The sequence below is a fragment of the Pholis gunnellus genome, assembly GCF_910591455.1.
Source record: "Pholis gunnellus genome assembly, chromosome: 17".
NCBI classification, from domain to species: domain Eukaryota; kingdom Metazoa; phylum Chordata; class Actinopteri; order Perciformes; family Pholidae; genus Pholis; species Pholis gunnellus.
This window is the reverse complement of record NC_136544.1, coordinates 17,588,574-17,594,812: the sequence shown is the minus strand read 5'-3', so window position 1 is coordinate 17,594,812 and position 6,239 is coordinate 17,588,574.

Genomic DNA, 6,239 nt, shown 5'->3' with positions numbered 1-6,239 from the left:
CATCCGGCCCAGCAGCTTTGATGGGAGTCTATCAACTCCAATATTAATATGAGGATTTGAGAGGCCATTCATGTGTTGTGCTCTCGAGCTGAGAGAAAACACAGTTGTTCTATTACATGGATTAGCACTTCAACAGAGATCACCTGAGACCTGCTGGACATTTTCCCTCCACATCCTCTCACGCATTGTCACTGCTGTGCCGAAGTGAAGTCAGACAAATAACACCTGCAGTATATGCAGATGAGACGAGCCTGAAAATGACCAATGTATTGTTTGTTATTTCATTCACTTACGAGCATCGAGAGGCAAATTATGGAGCTCTTTCATGGCCAGAGAATGGGTTACTGATGTGGAGACAGCACAAAGGTCGACTTTACAAAAATGTGGGGATATTTTCTCGCTCAAAACAGTAAAATATATATTGTCTATATTGTCTATATAGTTATCTTTTTTTGTTTAGATATGCAATTTAGAAATTAAGCTTAAATAAATATGTAAAACAGCCGATTAGCTTAGCTTAGCGGAAAGACTGGAAAACAGGGGGAAACACCTATCTTCATTCTGTCAAAAGGCAACAATTCCCACACAAATGCGATCACAAAGCTTTGTTATTCATATATATATTTATGGCCTGTAGCAATTCAAAGTCCCTGCTCGAAGATTAACCTTTAAGAAAGCGGCACATTGGGTTTAGTATTGGAAGAAACAAGGTGAAATGCAACTAAACACACATGGATTCAAGCTCTGCAGTAGCTACTCTACTTTATTGAGATTGTCTTTTATAATTCACAGACAGGAACGTGAATTGGGATAGACCAAGCATGAAAACATGATGGCAGCTGCCTGGCGCTTCATAAGTGCAAATGTCAAAGGGCGTTTAGGTGCAGTGAAGAGCGCGCAGAGGTTGGTGCTTCTCGAACGGGCAGCAGCGCTGCTCACCAGCAGTGGGAAACGGAGGACATCTTGCCAGGGTTATGACTTCAAACATGTAACAGCCTCAGCAGCTCCAGGCCAAGGGAGCAGATTGCTCCAATTACAGCAAACCTCACGCACCAGAGTCCCCTTGACACATGCAACGGTCTATTGGAGTGGACTTATGGTAGTGGTATGTTGCTCTGGAGCACTGGGAGCCCTCACATCCCACTGCCAATCTGTATTCTGTTTGAACCCGCAGACACCTCCTTTTACCCCTGCCTTCGTTTCAAATTCTGTTCAGACTGGGTGTTTTTGGCTGCCAACACAGGTGATTGGCACCTTCTCTCTGAATTTATAACAAAATCAATTCTCTAACAGCATCCCTGAGCACATCAATCTAAGGGAGATGCTTTCTACCCCCTCATTTTCAGCTTCACAGGCACAGAGTGGTTATAGACGAATCCCTCAGTATACTTACCCAGTATCGCCTCTGAGAGCGGTGGCGGAGCGCTGCTTTTAATTGGCAGCGTCAAGTAATGCACAACATGTTGGGAGCAAGCAGCATCGGGAATCACCTTGTTAATTGAGGGCTGCAGTTGAGCAATTGACTAATTGATCAAGGCCTTTACAGAGGTAGATTATTCATGGCGGCAACACTGCGGGAGGAGGAGCCTTGTCAGAGATGATTCATGTGTCTCTTGGAAGGGGAGTTGGTCTCCATGGTCTCTTTTGTTCCGCCGGCCCAACGCAAAGGGGATTGTACCATCAGCACCTCCGCCCGACCGCTCGCTTCTCCCTCTAAATCAGAATTAAAAAGGTGAGGTTGGTGTTGATAGGTTGCCACAAATGATACAGTGTTGTATGTCTATATGCTTCCCCAGATGGCTGCTGCACTCCCCGAACACCATCAAGATACAGGGAAGATGTATGGTTGTGATGTAATGAAAGCGTGAAGGGACCCCAAGTCATGGAGGAAATGTCTCCATCACACAGGTATAGAGAGGTAATCATGCCCCTGTGTACTGTACTTTGGGGGGGGGGGGCGAGAAATGTATGGCTACAGTGCAAAGCTTATGAATTGAAAGAGATGCTGAAGAACCTCTTATCCGATCTGTGAACTGAGATGGTGCACTGTGCTGTGGTGTAAATAGTATCTAGTTTGTGTCTTTATGAGTGTTCAAGGTGTGGATGTGGTATGGACGGGGTGGTGAGCAGGGTGAATATGGCTGTGGTGAGAGTAATGCAAGATAATGTACACTGTAAGAAACATACTGTGAAGTTCAGTTATTAGCTTGCAGCAGGTTGACAAGTAACTTACTGAAAAAAAAACTGTACATAATTAGCAGCTATTATAAGGTAACGTACTGTAAATAAAATAATCACAGTAACTTTAGGGCAAATGGATGAGGCAAAATGGATAAATGGAGGGAAAAGGCAGGTATTTAACAGTAAACATTTTACACATTATTCAAAATAGATTTAAGAATAAGGTTGGGGATAATTTGTCAACATATGGAAAGCCAAAAAACACAATCCCTCCAGTATGTAGTACTCGTGTTTGGGTTTGAAAACTACAGCGCCCAGCTGTTTGAGGAAGCCTGAAGCCTTGTTTTTAAATTATGAAATTATACACACATGAGCCCTTTGTCAAGCTCTGTGTCTTCAGAGGGAAAGACGACGCCAGCTCAGAGGACAGTAAACCAGTGGTGTCGCAATGACCTAAAACAATTTGTGTTTGGTGAGTTCCAGTCATTGAACAGCACAAAAGCATAGAATACTGTTTGGCATAAATAATTGGGGGGGGGGGGGGGGGGGTGAAAAATGTTAAGTGTGCTTTTATGGGTGATACGATGTAAAAACTTGACAAGCACCATTATTTTAATGTGTAGCCCGATCTCTCTTGTTGTCTCTGAGGGGACGTTAATTAAGCAAAACATCCATCCGGTTAATAGTTAATGGAGTTAGTTGACAATAAGAAAAACAAGTTGAATAACACTCAGGTCTTATCCTTTACAGATATTTTGCAATTGCTAAAAACACAATTTCTGAAACTAGGTTCCTGTTTGTCATAACTCAACACACACAAACCAAAAACAATTAAACAAAGTACAAAAGAGCTTACATCAGACGCATACTAACTGTAGATGACATAGAACATAGTACTTTATATTGCAATGACAGTCCTCTAACTCTCTGCCTCCAAAGTTGGCCTCCATTGTTCAAGCTCTGATTTTCAAGTTATCTACTTGGTTACAGGTGTTTTCACAGGTGCATTCTGGGTGCACGTGATTGATAATTGAGTGTGGTATTTCAATGGAAGTGTTTAGAAAACGTCACACACAGGCCTTAGCTTTGAATGATGTATCTAATGCAGATAACCGAGTGTAGTTATTTGTATTTGTAAAGGTTTTTTTTAGAATTTCAAACTAGGGCGGACAATGAGCCTCGTGCAAGAACATTTTACGAATGAGCCTCGTCAGATTCATCAAACGCTCCTAGCTTCAGAGAACCGTGTAAATGACCAGCGTTAACATGACGAATGTCACCTGTGCATTCATGAGAATGGTACATTTGTATAATTAATGCCCCGATAATAAAGCTATGCGTCCTGCCGCATATGTCCTATATATCGACGTCCTGCTTTCAGAGATCCTTAAAGGACCGTTTATAATGTTTGACAGCGTCAGCAGCAGAATGAAGGGAGCTGCTAAAGACAAGGAACGGGGTCACCGGAGGGTCGTACTGTCACTGAAATAAAGAAGATATGGTTTTAAATCAGGGATTCAAATTATTTAAGATGTTCAAATTGATATTGTAGGTTAAACAATAGCATCAATAGCCAATTTAAATGAATGGAATGGAATGCTCAGCAACATGAATACATATATAATTACATTAGATTATAGTTGGAGGGTCTCACTATTTATAAATTTGTTTTTGTCTCAAATAATTTTTCCATAGTGGTAATTTAATGGCATTCCCCTTGATGGTAAAATTGCAGGTGGAACCTGATGCATTATCATGTTTCTGTTATATTGGGGGGTATGTGTTTGTTTTGCATGCACACACGTGTGTAGTTATAAATCTATGGTTTGTATTGTTGTGTGCGATTATTCTCTGTTCTTGTAGAAGAGTCACAGACTGCACTGAAAAATGAGTTGAACAGCTTGAATTATTTTCATGATTTCACACAAGCTACAATATTACCATAATGGATCACAATATTTCTATGTTCCTATTTCAAGATTAGAGGGGCATACCAGCGGAGAGGCTTGATTTCATTACACCAGTTACACCACATAGACTGTAGTCTATCCAAGCTCAAATACAAACTTTTGAGGCTTGCCAAGTTTGCCTGCAGCATAATCTTCCACATCCTACAAGTAAAGGATTCATCTCAGTGTTTTAACAGCGGAAAATATGGCAACTGGAAATGTTTTCTGTGTCCAGACAGAGAATCAAAGGCTCTTCCCACTCACATTTCAACTGTTTTTGATGGATTAAGTCCACAAAGTCTGTTATTGATTACTGCAGAACTGCTAAATCCTCTTTACTTTGCTGTGAATAAAAGTGTGTTGTGTTGTGTTATGTTGATGAATTTGCACATCCGGATCATCGGTGTGTATACTGCAGAACTGAACCATTTTTTTGAAACCAGTTACAATGCTGTTGTTCTCACATTTCAATTGTCAATGTCAAAAAACACAATCAAGTGTTTGGGTTTTGATTTGTGCCGGGGTGATTTTTCGACAGGATACATTGTTGTTGATGGTTGAATAATTTGAAATTTTGAAGAGCCAGTAGCTACAGCCATTTCAAACAAGACTGCAGTTTCCAAGGTTACCAGTAATGCAGCTTTGTTGCTTTAGGTAGCAGGACTTGGGAACAGATCACAATTTGTGTTCTGATGAGGAGCAAAAAGAAGAGGAAGAATCCGTCAGGAAATCTGGAAACGTCCGCTGTGTTGGATGAGACGATAAATGCAGAAAGAGAAACCCTGGCCACGATGTGTCTGTCCCTCAAAGAGACAATAAACACCTTTTATAAAGGCTGACAGATGCACACTCAAACACACACAGCAGACGTGTTTGATATCAAAAGAGAAACGTGAAATTTCATCCCGGTATATTCAAGCGCAAAATCTGTGAAAATACAACTTTTCAAATATATTGAAAGAAGATTTATTCAGAGAGGTCAAAGTGTCACAATGTGAACACAGAACTCAGATGATGGATCAGCACCCGTTTGACAGCTGGATGTGATAAGAGCCCTTGGGCATGTTCGGGGATGTGTCTGTGTATCTGTTCATCGGAGAGGCAGGTGGCTGAAGGACTGAATTACTTTGCACCGCTTCATTTATGTTTTGGCTCCAGCTCTGGCAAAGCACCATTGATAGAATTCATGGGAAAGTAATGTACACGCTGAAGGGTTTGAAATGATAATGACTGTTATTAAAAACAATACACAACCACACATGGAGCAACTCCCATCACACGCAAAACTGAACATTGTTCAGAGTCCAGAGTGGAAATCATCAATCAGCTCCGGAGGTTTCCTGAATCACTGCCGTGCGATGACACTTTGGCAGCGCTCTGCATACGTCCGCCCAAAGGCTGTTGGGACAAAAACAACGAGACTCTGCCGCGATGCATCTTCCTCTCTCCCTCCTTATTCACTGAGGCAGTTGTTTGTGACAGAAACGGTGGCCGGTCACAGGTGCCCACCGAAATTAACCGTCTTCTTCCTTTCCGCTGCAAACAAGTGTGAACATTTTACCTTCCCATACAGTGACGTGCAGCTCTGTGGACGCATCCACCCGGAGCATTAGATTTCAACGTGCATGCGCACAAATGAAGAATATACTTTTTTACAAGTAGAGATGACTGCTGACCCAGTTTGAAGTTGGCAACGTGTGCCAAGGTCGGATACACACAGCTTTTATTTGTTCACAAACCGCCAAAAGGCATTCTTGACTCGGGTGTATTCACCGTTATGTGTTTTTTTTTTGTGTGTGTTCATTTTCCATTCTGGGTGTCTCTGTGGTCTTCTGTCACCTTTGTGATCCTGTGCAGCACAAAGAAAAGAATGAAAGAGCCTTCCTTTAGTACCTGTATTAGGTACAAAGACAGATTTGTACATCTCTTATTTTTTAAAGGCCGGGACAAATGGGTTCTTACATTCAACATATTCATTTTGTTTAGATAAGTCCCATTCTGTCAATCAGGAGTTTTCTATACTGGCCGGTTTGTGTCTGACTCAAACCCACCTTGTTTATTCAACAAATCAGTCTGCTTCATAATAGAAAGAAGAGCAAATTCTGCGAG